Source organism: Anolis carolinensis, chromosome 2 (assembly GCF_035594765.1).
Source record: "Anolis carolinensis isolate JA03-04 chromosome 2, rAnoCar3.1.pri, whole genome shotgun sequence".
NCBI classification, from domain to species: Eukaryota; Metazoa; Chordata; class Lepidosauria; order Squamata; family Dactyloidae; genus Anolis; species Anolis carolinensis.
Window position 1 is genome coordinate 223,815,537 of NC_085842.1, and position 27,309 is coordinate 223,842,845.

General features: G+C 38.1%; 1 protein-coding gene across 10 annotated transcripts in view; it reads right to left on the reverse strand.

Moving 5' to 3' along the window:
- The window catches only part of lingo2 (leucine rich repeat and Ig domain containing 2), an 867,433-nt gene that overhangs the window by 436,820 nt on the left and 403,304 nt on the right, over positions 1 to 27,309 (reverse strand). The window contains exon 1 of one of the 10 annotated variants that reach the window (XM_016991080.2): positions 1 to 8,215. The exons of 8 other annotated variants lie outside the window; for them this stretch is intronic. The gene's annotated coding sequence lies outside the window, so the exon portion shown is untranslated. One more of the 10 variants, XM_062974165.1, reaches the window with a different exon arrangement.

The window sequence follows — 27,309 nt, forward strand, 5'->3', positions numbered from 1 at the left end:
CTCTCCAGGCTCATGAAGGATCCATTGTCCTTGTCACAAGCCTCAACAGTCTGAGGTCAAATCAAAGAGTCCAGTTGAGAGATAACAGCAGATTAACACATGAAAGAAGCCAATAGTCTGTTCCAAGGTCAAAAGCAAATTCAAGAGAGTCTAGAGTCCATGATCAATCCAAAATCTGAGACCCAGAGTTCAAGAGTAAGTCCAGAGATCATGAATCCAAGATAAGCAACAGTCTGAGGTCACAGCTTCAAAAACTGAGGCTGCCAGCAACACTTGAGCTCCTTATAGGCTAGGTTCTCAGGTGTTACCTATTGCTAGCTCGTTTCACTGCTAATTTACAGGACCTGTGAAATTCAACCTTTTCTCTTCGCAGGTGCACAAAAGCTGGGACACTTAAACCTTTCTCTGGTCAGAGGAGCTTGCTTGCACTTGATTTAGGTTGAAAAGTAGTAACAAACTGCATGAAAACTGGTCTGCTTTTCTCTGTTCTCTGCCTCAACACAGGGAAAGGAGGAGGAATCAGGCCCTTGTCAACCCTATCACCATGGTAGACAGTACAAGGGAGCAGGCTCCAAGACATCATTGGCTACCTTTGCTAAATCAGGAAAGATAAGATGACTCAGGAGTGGGAGAAGACAATTGGGGTAGAATCTTACTGTTCCTTGAAAACTCAGCCTCTCCTATGAACTCATGGGCAAGATTGCCCATCTTATGACACTTCCACTTCGCTTGAGGCATGGAGCCTGTTGGCTTCCATCGTACAACATCGATCTACTTGGGGTTTTGTGTGTCAGGTGAAGTGGAAGCATCACAGGAGGCAATGGCGGCAACATGGGAGGCTTCCTGTGTTGCATAGGACACAACAGGGGAAAGCTGGGTGGCCGTGCTTCCCGTAGTGGGATGAGGTAAGAGGGAAGCCAGGCGATGCAAGGAGTAGGATTTCCCACTCCCCCTGGCGGGCCCTGCCATATTCACCACAATGCATGGTAAATCCCAGCCTTAATGTGATGAGGTCTCTAGCTTATTTATTCTTCCTCACTAATACATTTTGCCATTTTGGCCATCTTGTGTTCTAGTTTTCATTTGCAAAATGTTGGAACGTTCATCCTCTTGAGTAGGGTAACTGCACTGGACACGGGCACAGTAGTAGTGTAGGCAGCAAAAGTAAAATGGCAACTCTGATTACAGGGAGCACAGCTGCAAAAGCTGTCTGCCATTGGAGAAAGATGCCCTCCCAAGCCCCAATTTTCTCTGATGTCCTCCTGCTGCAACTACATGCCATTCCTCAAGTATTTTACTCGATATTAATGAAACATTATACTGCTTAAAGACTCTAGGGATTTCCAGTCAATACAATTAGTGTCATGCATCCAGCTTGTTAGGAAATTATGGGAAAGGCATGCTTTCTAATTCTATTCTGTCTAATCTATAGGCCACAGGCACATAATGTGATGCCCCTATGAGCAGGAAATAGCACAAGGCATTTTTACACACAAATGATACCACCCCATGAGTAAGTCCTGGCAACATTGCCATATGTTCCCAAATCCATATATATATTCTAGCTTACTTTCATTTTAGCATGTAAAAACAACAATATCCTTTGTTTTCTCCTTGCTGGGTAAGATTCAGCAAAGGTTTGCACATTTTAATAATGGTTTTTCATATTTGGGGGAATATTTGAGAAAATCTCCAGCCCAGCCTACCTGTTCTCCCCCTATGAATCACCTCGGAGATTAAGATCACCTGGAGAGGTCCTGCTCTCAGTCCCGCCTACTTCGCAAGCATGACTGACGGGGATGAGAGACAGGGCTTTCTTAGTGGTGGCCCCTCAGCTATGGAACTCCCTCCCCAATGAGATCAGAGAAGCCCCTTCTCTCCTAGCCTTCAGAAGGAAAGTAAAAATATGGCTTTGGGATCAGGCTTTCAGAAAATAGCGCAGTGCAATAATAGATTTGGAATATGTGCAATGACTACGGAACAGCCTTAGACTATGATTTTTGTATGGTGTGATTTTAATATTAAATGTAATGTTTTTAAATGTTCAATATGCATTAATTTTAATTCAATTTATTTTAAGCTTAATGTTTTGTATGTGTTTAAGGCATTGAATAATTGTCATATGTAAGCCACTTTGAGTCCCCTTTGGAGTAGATAAAGGCATGGTATAAATACGGTAAAAATAAATAATAATCAATAAAATAATTAATGCAGGAGCTTTTGTAGTAAAAATATTTTCTTTTCACAATAATATTTTAATACACAATGCAGCATTGACACTATATATTGGAAGAAGTCTGATCCTTTGATAATAGAAGGAAGAGTAGTACAGTAGAGTCTCACTTATCCAACGTAAACGGGCCGGCAGAACGTTGGATAAACAAATATGTTGGATAATAAGGAGAGTAAGGAAAAGCCTATTAAACATCAAATTAGGTTATGATTTTACAAATTAAGCACCAAAACATCATGTTATACAACAAATTTGGCAGAAAAAGTAGTTCAATACGCAGTAATGCTATGTAGTAATTACTGTATTTACAAATTTAGCACCAAAATATCACGATATATTGAAAACATTGACTACAAAAATGCATTGGATAATCCAGAACGTTGGGTAAGCGAGTTGGATAAGTGAGACTACTGTAAAAGCTTTTAGAACAGTGGAAATGGATAAATTAGCTGTGATGAACAAAGAAAAATCACATAACAACTCTATCAAAGACTGGAAAACATTTCTAAATTTTGTATAAATGTTTAAAATTTATGCAAAAATGTATATGTTTATGCATATGTGTGTGTATAAAAGGTAAAGATAAAGGTTTCCCCATTTCTAAGCTAAAGAGTCGGCATTGTCTGTAGACACCTCCAAGGTCATGTGGCCAGCATGACTGCATGGAGCACCATTACCTTCCCACACTTGCATGTTTGTGAGCTGCTAGATTAGCAGAAGTGGGGGTTAACAGCGGGGGCTCACCCCACCCTGCGGATTTGAACCGCTAACCTTCTGATCAGCAAGTTCAGCAGCTCAATGGTTTAACCCACTGAATGCTTTTTATTGTTGATCCTTTTATGAAATGTGAAAATGTAAATTAAAAAAATCAAAAATCAAAAGATAAAATAGTAGATGTTTAAATAATAAAAAATACAGTTTTGTGCACCAACCATATCACATTTTTAAAAATACAATCCTAAAATGTAAAATTTGTATGGCTGTTGACAATACTGTGAGAATGTGACCTGAAATCTGAATCATCTTTTAATGTTAGAAATGACAAAAAGTATGAATATTTTTCCTGCCTTTATTCCTGAAACACTTATCTTCAATAACCTGGTGCCCCAGGGTCCAGGTGAATGGCTTTCTTATGAGTATACAGTGTTCCCTCACTACTTCGCAGTTCACTTTTTGCGGATTCGCTGTTTTGCAGTTTTTCAATAAACTTTAAAAGAATATTATAAATAATAAAAATACAATTTACAGCCTAAGGAAGGGAGGAAGTAGAAGTCAAAGGGAGAGAAAAGGAACCCAAGCAGCAACAGGAGGAGAAGGAGGCGATTTATCAACACACGAATAGTTGATAAAGACTTAAAATAGTGTATAACTACTAAAATAATGCATAAATATTAAAATAAATATAGTGTCCCTACTTTGCGGATTTTCACTTATTGCGAGTGGTCCTGGAACGTAACCCTCGTGATAAGTGAGGGAACACTGTAGCGAAAAAATGCCATTTCTACCCCATGGAAATATTTCTGTCACTTCTTTACTTAAAAAACTGTCTAATCTCCCTCAAAGGAAACTGAGTAAAACTTGTGCTCTCGTCTACTTTCTACATTTTAATGCAACAGTGCATTCCTCTCTCTGGATTCTGCAAAGAAAGTGCTGCAACAAGAGTTTGTGAAGAGGAATATTGATCTATCTTTCCCAAAAGTTCATATACATTTTATCATCAACTTGATATACTCACAATTGACAGCTTTGGTTCTGGCGAGTATAGATTTTCACAGTAATACCAATGGTTCATTTCACAATTAAAGTAAAAGCGGCTTCCCAGTTTTCTTTTAAAGTTGACAAACTTAAAAACCTCAATAAAGAAAACAATTAAACAAACAATTCTGCCATACAGTTCCTGACACACTTTTATTGCATTGTACAGTGAGATAAGGCAACAAACACTATAGTATAACAAAGAAGCAAATCTAGGCTGATTGGGATAGGCCTCCACACACAAGTCTAGATTTAAGTGCCATAAAAATGCACTTTCTAGAGACTAGCACATTATGGTTTAAGTGACGCTCTTAATTAGATAGTGTGAGAAAATGATGCATGAAAAAAAAAGATATAAAAGCCTTCTTAATAGTTCCTGAGCTGATAATGTAGGCCAAAGACAATCAATAGCCACGTCTCATTTACTTTATGTCTTTGAGCACTTAGAGGCAAAATGCTAGCTTTTTCTATATATTATTGGGCAATAGTAATTCCACCAGTAATGAAAAAAACAGATTTACATATGGTGATGCAATTTGATGTAAATTTCTGGTCAAGTGACAGGGTCTTGTCAATAATTAACAGAAATCAACATCTAAGATGTTGTTTTGAGTTCTTTAAAACACTTCACTTATTTCTTTTGTCACTTAAAAAAACCCCCTAAGAATCAGTATAAAGCTGGATAAGCAGAACTCAGATCCCATTGAGTGCAAACTGGCAGACAGAAAGACTACTGTTATCCAGAGCTTGAAAGTAACATGTTACTTGAAATATGTTTTTTGGTAACTTGTTATCAAAACTTCTCACTTTTTTGTTGTAGTGAGGTTGTAATAGTCAGGATTGCAATTTGCTATTTGTCAGGAGAGGTGTAGCAGTTTGATGTTGGACTATGGCCCCATCTACACCGCCATTATAATGCGGACTGAACTGCATTATATGGTCAGTATGAACAGTATATATAGAAGTTTCAATCTGCATTATAATGAGAGTGTATATGGAGTTTCAGTCTCTGGAAACCAGGATCTGAATCCCTGATCAACCATGGTAACCTAGTGGGAGACCACATGCAAGTTAGTCTCAGAGGAAGGCAAAGGCAAGCTCCCTATGAACTGATATTGCCAAGAAAATCTGGTGAAAAGTTTGCCTTGGGGCTGCCATAGGTCAGACATGACTTGAAAGCACATAGCAGGGTAACATAATGGGATTTCTGTCCATTACTGTTAACTGGGAGTGTTCCAATTCAATCTGAGGAATGGAGTTGGAGAACAACTTACATTTTTAGTGGAACATGAGAGACAGGAGTGAGAAGATGTGTTAGGTGCCATGGCTCAGAAGATCTGGATGAAAGAGCAGGAGCATTGGGAGAAGGAGTGGGAGGAATGGGAGAGACTTTATTTCCTGCTTCTTGTCAGGGAGTTGGACTGGATGGCCTATGAGGTCTCTTCCAACTCTAAGATTCTATGATTTTTCTGACACATAAAAAAAAACTAAACCAAGATTCAAAATAAATGTGTAACTAACTATTTGTGGATCTATATACCTACACCCATGTTTCTGTCCATATCTACCCTGTTTCCCCGAAAATAAGACATACTCATTAAATAAGCCGTAGCAGGATTTCTAAGCATTTGCACAATATAAGCCATACCCCAAATATAAGATATAGTGATAGGTGTGGCTATGCAGCGTACTGGCATGGAGCAGTAAAGAAGATTGGCAGCCCTTCTCATCTGCCCCATCGTGACAGCTGCTATCTCGGAGGTGACCAGAGTGGTGTCGGAAGCTCCATCAACAAGGGAGAAAATCACTGACAGTGTTGTTGCTAATGCACTCCGAGCAGGTTACATGGATAAGAGATGCTCATTTAATGAGAGCTCTATTACTCGACATGAAATATTGGGGCCAATGGTTCTAAAGGAAATGGAGTTGCAAGAAATTCAGAATGGAATTCCAGATTTGGAGAGTTATGACGATGTTCCAGAAGAAGATAACTACATTTGAATAAATGTAGATTGCTGTACCATACTTAATAAAAATAAGACATCCTCTGAAAATAAGCCATAGTGTGTCTTCTTGAGGAAAAATAAATATAAGACAGTGTCTTGTTTTCGGGGAAACATGGTATATACTAGCAGGGTGAAAATTAATAATATTTATCACAGTGGTTGCATTCATGGTTTAGTCAGGTTTCCAGCATGCCAACAGATTTCAAAAGCCTTGCCCTAAGCAAGAGAGCCAGCATGGTGTTGTGATTTGACTGTTTGATTATGACATGAATGAAATAGGGTTCAGTTTGGCCATTGAGTTATACTTGATTGATCTGGTCAAGTTACACTCTCACAACCTCAGATGAAAACAAGGCAACAAATCTGACCAAGAACTACCCAGTTTTAAAATTGTTGTAAGTCAGAAATGACTTGAAGGCACACAATAGCAACCAATTCCAAGCATGCCTAAATCGGAATCCAACCCATAACTGTCATACATAGTTTTTCAATTACACTATAATAAACTATGCAACTCCTGCTTCGTGATGGTTCAAAATGGAGAAGAAGGACATGTATGTTTCAACGATATGTACAATGGTTGGCTACTGTATCATTACCTCTGTTAATACTGTATTTGGTGAAACTGGTAAAATTCGCTTCTCTTGACCCGTAGCCTCCTTAGAAACAAGTAAGAGACTACCTTGTTTTATCACTTGGTACTTATTATGCCTGGCCTAATCATTAAGCAATGCAAGGTGGTTGTCTCAGGCAAAAGCTGCTGGAGAATTGCAGCAGAGACTTGAATCCAACAGTTCATCCCAAGTTGAGTAAGCCAACTGAATCAATTGGGACTTCATGAGACAATATTTATAAAAGTTACATTGATTTATGGGTCTCCTATACATGGGACTAGCAATTTAGACGAGGGGTAGGAGTTGGAAACACATGGCTCTCCAGATGTTGTTTTACAGGAGCCCCTGAGTAATACATTCAATGATGAGGAGTCATAGTTCAACAGGATCTGAAGATTTACACCTGATTGTGAGAAGAGTGAGCTGTATGACATAGGATCTGCTCTGCATCCCCTAAGCCAGTGGTTCTCAACCCGTGGGTCCCTAGGTGTTTTGGTCTACAACTCCCAGAACTCCCAGCCAGTTTATTAGCTGTTAGGATTTCTGGGAGTTGAATGCCAAAACATCTGGGGACCCACAGGTTGAGAACCACTGTCCTAAGCTATCCCATTGCTTTTAGGTCTACTAAAGGACACCACCCTCAATCTTATTTTTCACTTCTGGTTGTAAAGTATCTTGAGCCAGTGTTGGTTCATATACTACAGTTCTCTTCCCCTGACCTTCACTCTCAAAACCTTCATGGCAGTCAATAAATACTGTTGGGAAGCTAGTAATACCCATTAACAAAAATCTTTATGCTGACAGCACAGTTATGTAATAGAACCTTTTATCACTCTCCTAAAATGCTACACAAGTTATGTCTTCTCAGCAGGCCACATTGCGACAGAAAGGACACTGCTGCACAAAGATAATCACTCTCAATTTGAAATCAAACAAGTCTGTTTGTTAAGAACTGACAAAGCCAGTATAGTTTTGGGGTGTAGTTTTGGTCTCTGTCTTTATTGGTAATTATTCTGCTTTAGGTATTTCCCTTAACTGTGATGGTAGAAGCAGGGGAGCAACATCATGTGGAATGAGAAACAACAGCAGCTTGTGTGCTGAGGGAAAAATTCAGTTAATCAATTTGCATATGCATATAATTTCCTTATATTTCAGTCTTACATTTACATTTCTTTCATGGTGGGCTAGAGAAAGAGAAACCTGGTATAGCACTCTACCTATCATGTTGATGATAGGCAATAGTCCATGAATATACGAGGGCTATCCAGAAAGTAGGTTACGTTTTGGATTTTAAAAAGGACAAAGTCTAGGATAAATCATTTACCATATGTAGCTGAAAGACACATCCCAAAACTACAATCTCATGTAATCCCCATTGAAATTTAGCCATGTTTCATATATTTATTTATTTATTTATTTACAGCATTTATATTCCGCCCTTCTCACCCCAAAGGGGACTCGGGGCGGATCACATTACACGTATAGGCAAACATTCAATGCCTTTTAACATAGAACAAAGACAAACAAACATAGGCTCCGAGCGGGGCTCGAACTCATGACCTCCTGGTCAGAGTGATCCATTGCAGTTAATTGCAGCAGCTGGCTTGCTCTCCTGCCTGCGTCACAGCATAGATAAATGAGTTTGAAAAGTACTGCCCCAGTAAATTTGCCGCCTCTCTCCTCTGTTTCCAACAATGGGGGCGTGGCTGGCAGCGCAGTGTTTTGGCTATGCTGCAGGCAGAGAGAAGGGGAAAGAGCTGAGGACACAAGCGGGGAATTTACTGGAGCAGTACTTTTCAAACTCATTTATATGAAATGTGCCTAAATTTCAATGGGGATTACATGAGATTGTAGTTTTGGGATGTGTCTTTCAGCTGCATATGGCAAATTATTTCTCCTATACTTCGTCCTTTTTAAAATCCAAAACGTAACCTACTTTCTGGATAGCCCTCGTATATCTCTATGCAAAGATCTATTCATCATCAATGAATACATGATACATATCCATTTCATTTTCTACATCAATTTTGCATTTTTTTAAAAACTGCAACCTCAGTTCCAACTCAAAACTAATCAAGGAGATGTGAACTGGGTTGCTTCCCTTACAATGCAAATAAAAGGAAATTTTCTGGTACCTCATCCAGTGACTCTGGATACCCTATTGCACTAATATTATTGGATTTATCTTGACTGGTATCCCTTATGTTTGTATATTGCTAAAACTGATAAAGTTACATGACACAAACCTTCTATTAAGTATTTGGAATTGATATTTCAGATATCAAGATAAAATAATGTACGTGGTTCCTAAATTCATCAAATATCTGTACATTACAACAAAGGGTATTTGCCTTTACCAACTAAAAACATTATGTAGTATTTCTTCCTGAGAGCAATTTTCTTGGTGCCTTCTTAAGACTCTGTTCTTTAATATATGAGTACATGCTTATGTGAACTGTAAATGTTGGCTGTATTGTGGAGGAAAGCCAATGACTAAATGTAATACCGCAAATTATTTTCTTAGTATGAGAAATATCAGCAAAGAGGTGGTCACACAACAACAATGAGAACACAATTTTTCATCAACAGTCATATAGAGATTTTGCAGGGTATATGGGAGAAATTAGAATTGGAGAGCCAGTGTTTATCTGGAAGGAACCGTGCCTCATGCAAATTGAAAAATTGATAGTATTTTGCAAATTACAGTGAGCAATGCCCAGTGCACTTTTGCTAATGCACATGCCATCAATGGAGAGCTGAGTATTCATGCAGATGTCATGCTCTGCTAAACACATTTCTTATGGGGAAATGTGAAATCCATGTAAACAGATGCAAATGCTAGGCAAAATGCTAAGATGTTAATGGTGAAGAAAAAGACAGACAGATGGCAAAATCACTTGTTGACAGCATGTCACTTGAGCCAGTTTCTTTGAGTGTACTTTGATGCCTTAGGTTGCTTTCAAGTTATTGGTAGCTATGAGAGATGATGGACTTCAGCAGAGGTGAAGCTGCATTAATGGCTGTGCATTAGGGGATGGCAATGCTGTCAGTCAGGGATGTCATGGGTTTTCTCACACTTCATGCACTGACATTTCAAAATTTATTTGTTTACATTTGAATCTGTAGGCTGCATTTCTGCCCCAAGCAGCCCTCAAAGCTGCTTTGATGAGTCAAGGATTTCTCTATTTCAAATACATTCATCATGCCAAAAAAGTAGAACAGGAAGGACCTGAGGGAGAGCAGTATGGAACATAAGATCATTTATATTAGAAGTAACTGTGCTTCTCCAAAATTGCAGCTAAAATGGAATACTGAAAAGAGAGAGGGTACACTTTCATGAGTCTGGAATCGATGCCTCTCCCAGATTCTTGGTGTGAGTTTTAAACACAGTTTTATATAAGAAGGTTTTATATAACTCTAAAACAGAGAATACTGTGCAATTTCACTAAGGCAATTCATCACTTTTATGAAAATCAATTTGCAAGTTTAATTCAAAGTACCCCAAAAGGTGCTGACTGTAACTATTTGCACTATGAGATTTATGCAATATGCACCACATTTTGAGTAGTAGAAATTTTATGTTAGACTAAAATGGTAACATCTATGTACTAAAGATGCCAAGTTTGGAAAACCAAGTCAAGTATTTTGTTGAATTCATCTCAGGGTAAAGCTCAGTCTCACAGCAGCTGATCTACATGGGCTCCAATTTCGCAACTTGACTATATTTGAGGTCTATTCTCTGGTTTCAAGCAGGGAGAGGAGGCCCTGAAACCTTTCCTGCCTCTTGGACTGTGTCTCTTCAGTAAATGATAAAACTTCCAACTCCTCATTAACTCTGGGAGAATTCATACCGGACACAGGTCTTTTATATCAGCCCTAAGAGAGTGTAGGTTTACCAGAAGTCTCAAAACCTGGTCAGGATAAAATGAATGTACAGATTGTATGAACTCTTGGAACAGGAATATGCAGGGCTTGTGATTTCTATGACTTTGATGGCATTTGCTCAACCTGTCCATTAGACATGCTTGACACTATGAATATCTCCATAAAATTCATGATGATTTTCAGCCAACCAGGAGCCTCACCCAAAGGTCTTCTCACCAGATTTTTGGACTACACTGATTAAAAAAGGAAGGGAAAGCTAATTGTATTGTCAAAGGCTTTCATGACCGGAATCATTGGGTTGCTGTGAGTTTTCAAGGCTGCATGGCTATATTCCAGTAGCATTCTCTCCTAATGTTTTGCCTGCACCTGTGGCTGGCATCTTCAGAGGTTCTGAAGAGAGAATGCTACTGGAACATGGTCATAGGTAAAGGTAAAGGTTTTCCCCTGACGTTAAGTCCAGTCGTGACCGACTCTGGGGGTTGGTGCTCATCTCCATTTCTAAGCCGAAGAGCCGGCGTTGTCCGTAGACACCTCCAAGGTCATGTGGCTGGCATGACTGCATGGAGCGCCGTTACCCTCCCGCCGGAGCGGTACCTATTGATCTAATCACATTGGCATGTTTTCGAACTGCTAGGTTGGCAGGAGCTGGGGCTAACAGCAGGAGCTCATTCCGCTCCTGGGATTTGAACCTGGCACCTTTTGGTCCGCAAGTTCAGCAGCTCAGCGCTTTAACGCACTGTGCCACCAGGGGCCCCTAACATGGCCATACATCCCGGAAAACTTACAGCAACCCAGAAAGCTAATTCTCTTGAAGCACCAAGTTCAGAAAACATTCTCAACATCACTGTCATCTCAGATTTCTCTGGATATCAAAAAGTCTTTCATTCAACGCTGTGCTAACTTCATGGCATTTGGAGCTTACATGGCCCCAGAAAGCGTACAAACTTGAGAAAATCTCACCTTTCCATTTTTATGTTGTGTTTATTTCCAGTTACCTGAAATCCTTTCCCCATCCTTATGTATTTTTACATTCTTTAAAAAGTAAATGATATGGTAACAACAACAACAGACAGACAAAAAACAAAAACAGTTAAGGGAATAGTTGGTCTGTATGAGAATCAAACTATGATCTTAGAGCAATTAACCATACACTCTAATCAGTTAAATCAAATCAGTTCAACTAACCAACTAAATAAAATTCCTATTTAGTTTTGATACCCCTGGCCTATGGGGCTTTACAGTCAGTGTTCTCTACTGCATCTAAGAAAAACCTAGTTTCTATTGAATATATGCCATGATAAACGTTATCATTAATCTTAGCCTAATGTTGCTGTACAATTGCATTTCAAAATAAATCTACAAAATAACCCTTCTTCTAATTGCATGAAGCACATAGTTAAGTCCACTTTGGCTTAATACAAAGTATAGACTTCTGTTGAAACAAATCATTTATTTTTCCTCCCTAAAATTATCAGCCTTAAACCTTCATTTCCTATATCTATTTTTTTAAGGATTAAGTAATATTCAATATAAAACATAGTACGTATGCCCCTGCCCCATTTTAAATATCTGAATGGAATATATCTTTATCTTCCCCTTTCCTAAGCTAACGTCACAACTGTGGTCCTATAATTTCAGAGTTTAATAAAGTGTAGAGTGAATATAATAAATTGGATACATCCCTCACTTTCTCTTTGTGAGTTTTTGGAGCTAGGTGGAGGTAGTAGTTGAAATGGTAAAAACAACAACAAACAACCCTTTTCAGTAAAATTGCCCATCAAATGTCTAAAGCACACTTTGCTAACAAAAGTTCATAGAATCACTAAATGTTTCAATGGCAGTCTGCCCATGCAAAGCAGGTGGACATAGCACTCAATGAAACATGCAGAATCATCACGGGATGCCTTAAACCTACACCTGTTGATAAACTCTACAAGTTAGCTGGCATTGCCCCTCCTGACGTGCGACGGGAAGTTGCTGCTAACGGTGAGAGAAAAAAGGTCGAACATTGTGAAAGCCACCCACTGCATGGCTATCACCCTCCTCCCACCAGACTCAAATCAAGGAAGGGCTTCATGAGAACCACCACTCCTCTTGATGTTCCTCCAGCAACAGCAAGGGTGTCCCTCTGGGCAGCTAAACCAGGCAATTCTAACTGGATGGCCCCCCAAGAGGGTCTTCCTCCAGGGGCAAACCAGGAATGGACAACTTGGAAGTCCCTGAACAGACTCAGAAGTGGAGTGGGCAGATCAAAAGACAACTTGGCAAGGTGGCACTACCTGGAGGAATCCTCCACCTTGTGTGACTGTGGAGCTGAACAAACAACTCAGCATATGTATGCTTGCCCACAATGCCCTGCCTCATGTACGGAGGAAGAGTTGTTTAAAGCTACAGACAATGCAGTTGCTGTTGCCCGCTTTTGGTCCAAAACTATTTAGTTGCTTGTGATTTCTTTTCTTTTTTTAAATTTTATTTCCATTATTTGAAATGTATTTGCTGTACCAATGCTTTTGACACGAAATAAATAAATAAATAATGGCAGTTAAAGTGGTATAATTGCACTGTGGTATGAAGTCATTGCCAGACTCTGGGGGACCAAGGAGTAAATCCACATTCAACCATGAAAACCCATTGTGTGATTTTATGCAAGTTGTACTCTCTCAGCTTCAGAGAAAGTCAACAGCAACCACCTTTAGAACAAATATTGCCAAGAAAACTCCATTACAGGTTCACCTGACTTAGTTGAAGTCAGAATCACCTTGAAATCTCGTAATGCCAAAAACAATTTTTAAAATATTAATTTACTTATGAACATGTGCCCTGGTTTATCAGAACCAAAGCCCCCTGTTTTTATAAGAATCACAGCATCCAGGAGGCACTAAGTGGTTCACTAGGAATGTTTTCACCATTGCAAATACTTTATGACTAATATTCATTCAGCATAAAAATTGGTAAACAATATGAGCTGGTACAGTGGCTCTAGTTTGTTAGAGACTTACATATCCTTCTATTTCCAATCAATTTGAGCAATGCATGAACTTTTATGATTACCTGGTCAGTTGGTTTCAGCTCAAAACAAAATGTCTCGTAAGGGTATGACTCAAGCTATGTGCTCTTGCTGAGAATTTCAACCCACCTAATGTGGTCACAGATATATATTGCTTTAATCCTGAAAAAATTACTCATGATCCTCTGCTTGGCATTCAGCTTATTACAAAAATGGAAATATGTCAAAATGAAGTGTATGTAATTATCTCTGTAAGACCTCAGCTTTTTGGATGTTATTGAAATGTTGTAATTTCCCGACAATATGATTCCTTTAACATCTGTTGAACCACCCACAATTGTTTGTATAATTCCCACTGTACAAACAGGTGTGTTTGCCATTTGGAAAAGCCCCATCATTGTCATGGTGGACATGAAGTACTAAGCTGCTGCTGATAGAACAGTCTCTCCATGGGTGTTGAAGCACAACAAGCAAAGGAGACTTCAACAACACCCAAATTTGTTGTTTCTGTTTGTAAGAAATTATCCTTTCACATATCACATGTTTCACATTGTGGTTTGGAAGGTCATAATGAGATTTTTTTTGGTGAAAATGTCATTTGCACAGAAAACATTGTCTTTCTCTTAAAATGCCATGCTTTAATACAAATATACATTTTTGTGTTTGTAGAATACTCTTTTTTCTTTGCAAAATATGCATTGATCTTTGAGTAAATGATTTTATTTGTCCAATGTTCAAATGTCAAATATCCTGAAATGAGAAAAGTCATCCATGATTACAGTGTACATAACTAACATGTTACTGCTCTGTTGTGGCTGTTGTTATAATTATTGTTAGTAGTAGTAGTAGTAGTAGTAGTACTATATTAAAGATCTCAGGGAAGCCTACTAAAACCAATTTAAAACAATGAGATAATAAAATAAAAAACTGTATTCAATTTCAGGAAGACGTTGAAACAGATTTAAAACATTTTAAAAGTTTTGTATGAATATATGAATATAAGGTGGGCCAGGGAGGGAGTGGAAAGGATCTAACCTACACATTCTAGTTGCCAGAGAGATCTTTATAAATGAGGAAATAAATAGCTCACATAAAGATTGGGAAGGAATTGTCCTATTAAACATATTATCCGTGATTAATTCATACTACAAATGCAACATATTCCACTACTAACTTCTAACCTCATACAGTATATTCTAATTAATGATCCTGAATTGCTGCAGACTTTATTATTCAGCCCCAGACACAGGGGAAAGACAACCTTATCATTTGACAATAAAATTAGAACAGCACAAAGTTAGAAATTATATTTCCCAATAGTATACACAGGCTTTAACCCTGCATCATGCAATACAGATTTCTTCTAATGCATGTTGTATAAGGTTGTAGGTTGTTGTCATTTTTAATTATCACATAAAGCTTTTAAAAACACAATTAAAACTTGATACATTCTTCTGAACCATAATGCTGACAAGCTTTATTGAACTGAATACTCCTAATTGGAAAAGCCACAAGATGGCAGCACACAATTCCATTCAGTTAATGGCTCCTTCCTTAAAGTGTCCTACAATATTGTAGACTCAAAGAGAAAACAACACTCATTATAGCTTGGGAGACATGGAATCCTAAAACAAAAATTAAATAATGTAATGTGTAAAAGTAATATTGAAATATCTTTCAAAATGTAATGGATTTTTTTTAAAAAGTGTTATATTTCAGGGTTTTTATTGGTTATTAGGCATCTTCATTCCCATTCATAAGAACAAGCAGATGTAATGACCTTCTTAACATTAGTGGATAAATGTTGTTAACTGCCCTAAGGTATTTTGGAACATGGTAAAGAACAAAATCTAAATTAAAACATGAGTGATGGTATTTGGGCTAACATTTCCAGGCTTGGTCAGACAACTCACAATGCTGATAAAGTTCACTAACAGGAGAATAAGAAGTGTATTCACTCTTTGTGACACTTGTTTGTATTAGGATCCTGGCACCCTTACCTGAAAAATGTTTCATTATGACTATCTCATACATTTCCAGTTGATATCCTGATTTTGTGTCTGCAAACTTGGAATTCATGAGACAGAATCTGTTGCCACAGCTGGCAGATGCAACAAGCTCAGTCCTTTCATCCAGCAGTTTACTAGCAAATTTGGAAGTGTAGTTGCTAACGATGGCAGTCCCTATAGCTACATCACCCAAATGAGAGTAAAAAAAAAAAGGCAGGCAGCCATATTGATCCCTCTTTTTTCACATCATATAGAAAGAAACAGAAACAGAAAGAAAGCCCAGAAGCTCCCATTCCTGATATGGGGTGGGGGGGGGGAGAGAAGAGAGAGAGAAAGAGAGAGAGAGAGAGAGAGAGAGAGAGAGAGAGAGAGAGAGAGAGAGAGAGAGAGAGAGAGAGAGAGACCAGAGTCAGGGTTGTTGTGTGTTTTCCGGGCTGTATGGCCATGTTCCAGAAATATTATCTCCTGATGTTTCACCCACATCTATGGCAGGCATGCTCAGAGGTTGTGAGGTATACCAGAGTCAGGATTTTGTTAGTGATTTATACTAGTGTAAAATCCTAAACACCCTAAAGGCACTAGATCCTGTCTAATCTTGGAAGTTGAGCATTCATGCTTAGTTGTTGAGTGGGAGCTCGCAAATTAATATTAGATCCTATAGACTATATTTCAAAAGAATGAACTAGCAATCATTCCTTGTCTAAGTATTCCTTACCCCCCAAAAACCTAGGAAATTCATAGGGTTACCCTAAATTGACAACTGACTTTTGGCAATTGGTATCTCTCTAGACCAGCGGTTCCCAACCTTTGGTCCTCCAGGTGTTCGCGACTTTATCTCCCAGAAATCCCAGCCAGCTTACCACCTGTTGAGAACCACTGCTCCAGACCATCTTAATTGATGATAGTAACAATGTCCAAGACAAAATGTAGGCCTGTGACTCTAACATCATCACTTCTCTTCTGCTGTATAACTTTATATGACAAAGACGCCAGAAAAGCTGTGAATGTTTGTATAATGAATTTTCTGCATTTTGGTTGGCCAATAAAAGTAAGATTATTGTGTGGATTCTGTATTTTGTTGTATTTTACTTGAAAGGAGAAAGTCACAAATACCTAAAGCTCAGAATGAGCTCTGTCTTGCCTGAAAGGTAAAAAAATAATAATAATACCAGAGGATACTGATTGAGTTCAGAGCTAAATAGTTGTATGGCCACTGAGCAAAAATGGTGTGTTGCCAAAAGAGACAGAAAACAGACAGGAACAAAACTATGAAAGCCAATGAAATTCTAGCCTACATGTGTCCAGAATGTACCACTACTTTGTATAGATCACACCTTGAATATTCTGCACAATTCTGAGCACCACAGTTGAAAAACATTGACAAGCTAGTACATGTTTAGAGGAGGGTGACCGAAGGGACTGGAAACCAACCCCTATGGGGAATTGCTTAAATAGCTGGATTGTGTTTAGCTTGAAGAAGAGATAAGAGGTAATAACATAGCCCTGTTTAAGTATATGAAAGGATGACATGTAGAAGATGAAAGAAGCTTGTTTTCTTGTACCCCAGAGACAAGAATAAAAGCCAATGAATTCAAATTACAAGTAAATATATTCCACCTAAACATTAGGGGTGAACATATTTAATGTAAGAACTGTGCAAGAGTAGAAACTGCCTCAGAGGATTATAGAGTCCCCTTCTTTGGAGGAGGTTGGATGCAGCATTTTAATAATATCTTTCTGCATGGCAAGGGGTTGATTTGGTTAGCTCTTGTAGCTTTTTGAATCTATGCTTTGTTGGCCCTACTGCTTCTCTTTTTGAGAGCTGCCACCTCTTTTTGAGCTGTGGTCTTCACAAATCATGTGACTCCAGATGTTTTGGACATCAACTCCCAGAAGCCCCAGCCAGCTTGGCTAACGATTGTGAATTCTATGAGATGAAGCCCAAAACCTTCAAAGCACTACAGACTGAATTACCACTTTTACTATCTCTTACATTTGAATGTTTTGAACCTCACATTTGTATCATCCCACATATGAAGTTTGCAAGTATTCTTCAAAACCAATAGAAATACATTTTTCTCATTTGCAAAACACATATTCATTTGGTATAGCTGTTCCCTGCATGAAGATGATCATATTGCACTTGTCTCTATGAAAAATCATGACCCGCTCAGGAAAAAAAAGAATGTTTTAATCCTAACTCGGTATCAGAAATATGGCACAGAGGGGAGGAATTCACAGATATTTTTAGTGTAAAGTATCTGAAGTCCTAAATTGGTATGGATGAGTCTCTATTTGGCTTCTCCCACATTTGACTTTTAAAGTCATACGATTCTTTTGTCATAAACAAGGAGATTACTGAACTACATTTTGACGGTAATTAAAATGACAATTGTTACCTGTTCCTTATAAGATGCTGATGTCTACAGTTGAGCAGGAAGAATGCATTTGTTCATTGACCAGGTAAGAGCAGAAGATTAGAGAAGCTTTTTAAATCCAGTCTATTGAATGTCAATCATAGTGGGCAATGTTCACACCTTTCTATTTCTGTTGTGCCTGAACTGTGAGATTGGAACACACTTTCCAGGACTTTTCTACACTGATAAAATGCCCACACATTTTCCCAGCCCAGATTGACCCGGTGAACATCATATACATTGTGGTGAGATCACCATAACCGACCACACATTTCCTCCACCAATCTCACCTGTAATGGGGCAATCCCTATCTCAAATCCTTTCTATTATTTTCAGCTACATGACCATAGCTGCTCCGCTATTGCTTTTCCACCATGCATATAAATATACATATTTCAAACTTTTTACTATGTCTCAGAAAAGAAAGAACTAGCTCCCAATTCATACTGGGAAATAATCAGTTAATTGCAAGATTGATTAAGTTACCGCCTGGTCCAGGTCACCTCCCACCAACATGTTCCACCCACCATTAACTCCTCCCCAGAACTCCATAGTGGACTCCATAGAGGGCTAGTGTCACATGCTAAAAAACTGGATTTTCAAGAAATTTGTGAATAAAAGGCAAGGTTATAGAACTCAGCCATCAAAAAGAACAGCATTCAACACAAATTGTCAAGAATGTTTTGTGCCCAGATCACAGAAGGTACAAGATGATTACATCATCTTTCAGTGTAAACAACCCCCATGTCTAGGTTGCACCATCACCACACCTGACCTTGAGACTTCTGTCTAGCAGTCCCCCACATTAATATAGTTTAGTGTCTCTGTACCAGCTGTATTTTCTATGCAGAAATAGAAGTCACACTACAAGATATATTTGTCAAAATGAAGAGACATGATGCCATATCAACAAGTAGCATCTCAAGTGGTAAGAAGCTGACATTTTAACATATTGTGATTTTACTTTTCAGTTTAAACAATTCATCTAAAGGGGAAAGGCCTTCAAAGTGAATTTAATCACTACTTTTGTAGCTAGGGGCAAAAACTTTACAGTTCAGGAACAAACATAGTCATGTAATGCAAGGTCTTAAGAGTGTTCTACACAGGACACAGTTCAGTAAAGGTCAAAGCTTGAAGGTAAAAATAAAAAGTAAAAATATGTTCAAATAAAGATGTTAAGTTCAGGGTGGGATGAAGTATGAAGTGAAATGGTACTCTTGAAATTTGCTTAAATTCCCCCCTTTAAACTTTTAAAATATTCTAAACAAAACATATTAGTTCTACATTTGGCAGCTAGAAGAGATGAGTTGTTTGAGAAATACAACTGAGAGATTTTCAAAGGGGTCTGTAACCCATTACTTTCTGCTGTTCCTTGGGGGAAAAAACTTTTGGAAATCAGGAAGCAGCTGGTTGGTCTATATCAATTAACTGAGCTAATGTAATATTTGATCATCTACATGCAAAGTAAGATTATATACAGACATATAGAAAAGCATCACATACATACAAACGTAGCAGAAACAAAAGATGTTAGGATATCTAAGGACCTCATCACATAGACCCTGAGAAGCATTGGGTAATGTCTGTTTATTAAAAAGTATCATACCATTAGATCTCCAATCATCCCATTTCAAGTTCTGTCCTCCCATCACACAATTTTTTTCTCTTCCGGTTTTCACTCATTATTGCCTACATTTTGAACCATCACACAGGGAATCCTTTTTTTCCACCCTCTACATATTACTTTTTTAAAAAATAAGAAGAAACTTCAATATTAGTAAGCTAAGATACTATGTACCTCATTCCTACAGGTGTCCTACAATGGGAAAATGCTCCATGTTATGACTTTAATCTTAGTAGTGGTGGTCAGGTGTCTTTAGATGGAAGCCCTTTTGAATCAATTTTGCTAAGTGAGGCCATGCATCTCTACTCCAGAATCTTATCTTAATAACACCACAAATTGTCAAGGCTACAGACAGGAATGTGTGGGTCTGTCCATGTGGATGACCCCTAAATGTGCTACATTCTCAGGAGAAGTGGAGGTATGTAATCTTATGCCTTCCTATCATTTCAGATTATCACACAAATTCAAATAATATGACTGCTATCCTTATTAGAGGGTGTCGGGGTGAGCACCCGACAATTAAAATAAAAAATATAGCCCCTGCTCGTTGTTGACCTAAGCAACCCGAAAGATAGTTGCATCTATCAAGTAGGAAATTTAGGTACCACTTATATGTGGGGAGGCTAATTTACGACACCATAAAAATCACCCAGCCGCTGTTGGAATGAGGAAGTTGCCGTTGCATTGGATGATGAAGCAGCTGCTCCCCCTGTGGCTGTCATCAAGCATACGAGGGTAGCTGGAAGCTGGAGAAGGTTTAAATTGCCTCTGCGTCTGTCTCTGTCTCTGTTCTATGTTATATGGCATTGAATGTTTGCCTTATATGTGTACAATGTGATCTGCCCTGAGTCCCCTTCGGGGTGGGAAGGGCGGAATATAAATACTATAAATAAATAAATAAATAAATAAATAAATATAATAACATAATAATAATAACACTTTATTTATATTCCACCCTATCTCCCCAAGGGGACGCAGGGTGGATCATACACGGCAAACATACAATGTTATTTTCGACAGACAGAACAGAACAGACAGAAAGGAGGTATGTTGGGTTTTGAAGCCCAGCTTCGGTGCCTTGGAAGCTGTGCTCGGATTCAGCCTAGTTGATACTTAGATACTTAGTTTTCCTTAGAAGAAAAATGTTCCCTTATACAAGGCTGACTGTCTATTTACCATCTGTCATCACACCAGAGGCTATAAATATTTCCTGTTCGGGTTTGGACTTTATCTGAGCAACAAGAATTTCCACCGGCTCCCAACTCTGCCTTCTGAATCCTGACTCTCTTCTCATTGGGCCTGACATAAAATCAGCAAATTTCTAGGTGGGGGATCTACCTAGGCCAACTCTACACTAATGGGAAGAGGACAAGAAATCACAAAGACAGAATTGGACCTACCATTCAGCAGGGAGAGGGAACTGCTACAGATCACCATGCTAACATGTCATGAAATAACAGCCATTTATTACTTTTTTAAATTTGATGTTGATACTCTATTTTTAATACAGTAGAATCTCACTTATCCAAGCCTCGCTTATCCAAGTTTCTAGATTATCCAAGCCATTTTTGTAGTCAATGTTTTCAATATATCGTGATATTTTGGTGCTAAATTCGTAAATACAGTAATTACAACATAACATTACTACGTATTGAACTGCTTTTTCTGTCAAATTTGTTGTAAAACATGATGCTTTGGTGCTTAATTTGTAAAATCATAACCTAATTTGATGTTTAATAGGCTTTTCCTTAATCCCTCCTTATTATCCAAGATATCCGCTTATCCAAGCTTCTGCCGGCCCGTTTAGCTTGGATAAGTGAGACTCTACTGTATTTGGAATGGCCAGAAATGCTTTTGGTTTTTCTCCCTCGCACATCAAATAGCTTGGCCCATTTTGGATACTGTGCACTACCCAAGGTCCATTTGAGATTGTGATGGAGAACAGTACATCCCAGTGATACCACTTGACATGGAAAGGTTTGTAATTGTTGCTCTGCCTTAGACCACAAAATGTCTTGGGACACCTTGATGAAGTTTAGCTCTCTTTGTTTTCTCACACAGAAGTAAGCTGCTATCATTCACATGCGTAGAAAGAAGTAAAGTATTGTATTTTTGAAGTCAAAACGTGCTATATACCTGAGCTGGTTGTGGAGGCTCCACAACAAATCTCCACCAACTGGCAGGACAAAGGATAAGACATTCACATGGGACTCTTTTGTATAGCAATTTTGCTTAATTTCCATGCAGAGCCAGGAATTCAATTGCTATAAATATTTGGTTCATTGATTTAAAATATATTCATTTTGCTGTCAGGTTGTAGCTACACTCAGCTGCAAGCAAATGCATGCTTTCAATCCATTTTATGTGTCTATGCTGGGATGGGCTTTTATTACCAAAAGGTAATTATTCTCCACTTCAGACAAAGAAAGTATGTGGTAAGTGCAGTGAAATAATAAAGCCAACGTTTGGGTATTGACAATCCAGTAGAACTGCTATAAAGAATTAAGCAATAGAAATGTAAACCACATATACGAAGGTCATTCTCTTTTCAAGAGTGAGACAAATAACTAATTTTAAAGACATCCTCCTTCATGGCTTCTGGCTATGTTTCAAGTGATTTCATTTTCAGTGTAGTAATTCACAGAATGATTGGCTTCATAGCTGTATACTCTAAAGTGTGAAAGGCCAAAGGCTGCTAACATAGTTTTTAAAAAACCTTGAAACTTTTTTGGGTTATTTCAGGTGTGATACTAAAGCATAGTTTACACTTCATGAGCATGACCCACTGTGAGCCTCAGGCTACAGTTTATTTTCAGTAAAGATCCTCTAACAATTTGTCCACATAGATTAAATTGTTACCTGAGGAAGACTCTGTGGGATCTGTGAAGTCTTGGCTCTCCTTTGCTTTAGTTCCTTCTGTTTAGGTTTCCCCAATAGTGTAGACACCTCCATTTGTATTAGTTTTTGGGGTAGAGCATAAAATCCCCCTAAAGGCCAGCCTTACTTGGTCCATTCCATTTGCCTGTATAGAGCTCCTCCTTTTTTTCTACAGTAGAGGTATAGAGATTACAGTAGAGCAGGGGTCCTCAAACTTTTAAAGTGGAGGGCCAGTTTATGGTCCCTCAGATTGTTGAGGGGCCGAATTATCATTTGGAAAAAAAAAATGAACAAATTCCTATGCACACTGCACATGACTTATTTGTAGTACAAAACCCCCCAAGAACAATCATTTATTTATTTATTTATTTATTTATTTATTTATTTGTTAAATTTAGACTCCATTCTCTCTCACCCCAAAGGGGACTCAGAGCGGCTTACAAGTTGTATGTATATACAATATATTATATTATTAGCATAGCACAATATTAGCATTATATATTACTACTAGCTGTGCCCGGCCACGCGTTGCTGTGGCAAAGTGGTGGTGGTATTGGTTAAAAATTGTTGTGTAATTTTTATTTGATGTTATTTGTATTTTTTAATTAATTTTATTGTAAGTTATCTTTTTATTTATTATATTTTATTGTTTTCTTGTATTATTTTTAGTTATTTTATGTTATTACAGTATTTTATTGTATTAATTTTTTTAGTGTTTTTAATTATTTTTAGTGTTTTTTATTATTTTTGATTGGGTTGCTAGGAGACCAAGTTGGAGGAGCTTTCTAACTGGCAGCAATTGGATAAAAGAAATTATTCCTCTCCCTCTAATTAGGACTTTATTTTTCTTTTCTTTTTGTTGTATCAACCTAGAGGCGTGGATGATGGGTTGTGTTGTCAAATTTCCAAGTTGGAGGGCCTGTAGTTTTGTTGTTTTGTCTGCTGCCGTGATTCCATCACTCTTTTATATATATAGATATTGTACTATACCATTATACCATATTATTATTAGTAATATTACATTTAATATATAGTATATAATTAGTAAATGAATGAACAATACAATATTTAAAAAACAATTTTAACCAATATAAACCTATCAGGATTTCAATGGGAAGTGTGGGCCTGCTTCTGCCCAATGAGATAGTCAAGTTAAGTAGGATTGTTGTTCTTGTGTGCCTTCAAGTCATTTCAGACTTTGGGCAAGCCTAAGTCTAAAACTGAGGGCGGGGGCCAGGTAAATGACCTTGGAGGGCTGCATCCGGCCCCCGGGCCTTAGTTTGGGGACCCCTGCAGTAGAGTCTCACTTATCCAAGCTTCTGCCGGCCCATTTAGCTTGGATAAATGAGACTCTACTGTACAGGCCTGGTTTTTGTCTGGAAATCCTAAGCCTAGCGATCCAAACAGGCATCCTTAGCAATAAACTCTGCTTTTAGCAGTATTCACATACCATCAGTCCCAGAGACAACAGAAGCTTGTGGTCTGCCTAAGCTTCACAAAGTAGAAGCTTGAGACAGCTTATAAACTGCATTTTATAATCCATTGCTTTACATCAGAGGCAAAAGACTTTCAAAGATTCCAGAGAGATAACAGCAACCAGCAAAATCTCCTTTCATAATGTACTGCTTTAAGCTATCTTGCAATAGTCCCAGGTGGAGATAGCCCTTTGTTCTTCCTATTTTCAGTAAACTCATTTTGGTTAACTTTCACCTTGCCTAAAGTGCCTCTGTATGTTAAGGGTCTTGATCGTAATAGAAGGTATACAGATAGCCCCCGAGTAAAGCCAGAACCATCGTTTTCCCAAAGGCTCGGGTGTCCCATCACAGGATCAATGTATCCGAAAATCACATTTTTTTGTAGTTTGGGAGAAAGAGTGTTTCTTTGAAGAAGCAGCAAGCACTTTGGGTGAGGCGCATAGAGGTAGTAAACCTATAGGCTATCCAGTGGAATGAGGATGCTTAAATAACCAAATTTTCATGCTGTGAATAATCACTTAGCGAATGACTCAATCCTTGATATAAAATAAAAGTATGCTAGGGAGATCAATTTTAAAATTTGAGACTATTTAATCATGCAAATCCACTCAGATGCCATCATTTCAGAATGGTAGGATATAATTGTTTTTGTGAGTCTCATGTCTTTAGGAAAATGACAATTTTCAGTGAAATAATGGTTTCCCTGCTTCGTTTTGAAAGGTGTGTTTGGCAAAGAGTTAACAGAACAATTTAGATGGGGGGCTTCATGAAAAATTCTGCAAGGACGGTTTTTATTTTGTTTTTTGGAGAAGGAAAAACCATAATGATGAAAATGGATGTGAACCTCAGGTTTGTCCTCCAACCTGGATGTTATGCATGGGGAGGACAGACAGATGCAGGATGTATGAGTTGCATGGAATTGTTTGTCTAAATCCTTAATTTTAGAAAGACAAGGTGATCTTCAAATTCTGTTTGCAGTATGGTTATGTTGCTGTCACCTTCGGATTCCTCTGTGGCATCTGATGAGCAAGTATTCTGAATTGCAAATTCATCTTGATTGTAAAATTAGCACAAGTTCAGGAGAGATGGCAGTAGCAACAGGGAAACAGCAGTAATGCTGAGTACATTTATCATCACATTTCTACTGCATTGAGGTTACCAGCAGAATAGCTTCTTCCTCTGTGACTGGTAATTTCATGCTGTCAACATCTCAGTTATTCAAATTGAGAAATTGTTGTGACTAGGCGTGGCAGGGAAGTTGTGATGTTCTCTTTTTTCCTTTTCCTTTAGTTCAAAAACTCCCCCCCCCTTCCATCTTCTTCTGTCAGTTACTTCTGCTGATCTTCCCAAGCCAGAAGATTCTTCAGATCCCAAATAGGAAGAGTAAAGCTCAGATTAGTCCCCTTTTCTCCTTATTCAGTTGGTTACCAATAACACTGTCAAAACATATTTGGGGAAATCACCTCAAACGTATTGGCCTGGAAGTTGAAAGGTTTTGAGGCATACATTCTTGCCAATTCTGCTAGTGAAGGAGAGAGAAATACATAGCAGCAGAGAGATACAGGTTGAGCATCTCTTATTCAAAACTCCCAAATTCAAGACATTTCAAATTTGTCTATCTGGGTGGCTGAGAAAAGGTCACCTTTGAATTCTGATGATTCAATGTACACAAGCCTAGTTTCATACACAAAATTATCACAAGTATTGCATACAGGCAGTTCTTAACTCACAAACATCCAACTTACAAATGACTCATAGTGAAGAACAGGGGTGAAATAACAGCAAGTGAGAGAAATCTACCCTTTGGAAGGAAAATCTATTCCTGTTATCGTGGAGAAAAGGTGTCTCCACTGACACTTTATCACCAATCCTTGTTTATACAACAAGCCAAAATTTTCAAAATCCAATTCTCAGATAGCAAAACAAACACCACAAGGGTGTTAACCGAAAGCTTACACACACACACAATTGGCTGGAGTTACACTTAAAAGTGTACCTATTCCAACTTACATACAAATTCAACTTAAGAACAGACCTATAGAAACTATTTTGTTCATAACTTGGGGACTGTCTTCATAAATTACCTTCGTGCTATGTGTATAAGGAGTATATGAAACATCAGTGAATTTATTGCTTACACTTGGATCCCATTTCCAAGATATCCAATCATATATTTATATATGCAGATATCCCAAAATAAAAAAAATAAAAACATTTCTGGTTCCAAGCATTTCAGATAAGGAATATTCAACCTGTACTAAATGGCTGTATAAATAATGCAGAGAGAGGAATGTAGGATCATACTGATAAACTCTTCTTCAAATAACTTGTCATTTTCTGAAAAATCTTGGAGAACAGCTGAGGCTCCAGAGGGCTGCAGAAGACTGTCCTTTTATTCAAAAAGGGCAAACAAGAAGATTCATACAACTACAGATCAGTCAGTCTGACCTGAATGCTAGAAAAAGTATTATAATGGTTTATAAAAGTATCTGTTTGCAAGAACTGGAAGAGTGGATAAAGGATGAGGACAGTGAGCAACTGTATGAGTAGCAGCAGATGGCAGGGAAACAAAAGGGTGCCAAATATTCAGCAAGAAAAGTATTTTGTGTTAATATGTTTAATTTGACTATGCTATTTTCAAAGCAAATATTGAAATTCTGCCAAGCTATATATTGAAATGGCTGCTTAAATGAATATCTATTCTGCCACAGCATCTGACAAATTCTGGCCCTGAAAGATAACTTTCCTGGAGAACATGGCTATATTATCAAGTGAATTCTGAATTAGATGCTACAGCACACTTGCCTTAGCTATCACCAGCACGATATGGAGAAAGATATATCATGGTATCGCCATTCGGCTTTTTCTTGGCCCCACCATCATCACAGGGCCATCTAGTGGTGATAATGTGGAGGGAAAGTCTTCTCAGAGGGCACTACCTGGTTCTAGAGTTTCCTTACACAGTTAGCTCTTCTCTGCTCTCTTTTTTCCACTGAGTCTTATTTGCTTTGTTTTACATTGTATGCTTTCCCTCTGACATTTTACAGATGAAAATTGGACACATATAGCTGAACAATATCAGAAAGGGTGAAAGATGATGTTATGTGGAAGATCACAAAGGCTAGGATTTCTCCCTATCTTCTCTTCTCCCATAAGTATAAACTATTTTTTTTAAATTAGAATGCTATTAGTAGTACAGTTGGCCTTCCATATTCAAGTATTTTGTGTCTATGGAGTCTGCCATTCACCACTTGAAACTATTCCTTAAAATCCAAAAGGCAAACCTTGATTTTGCTATTTCATATAAAATACACCATTTTACGACACCGTTGTATATAATGATATTGAGTATCCACATTTTGGGCAATCACAGGGGGTCCTGGAACCAAACCCCAACAGATACCAAG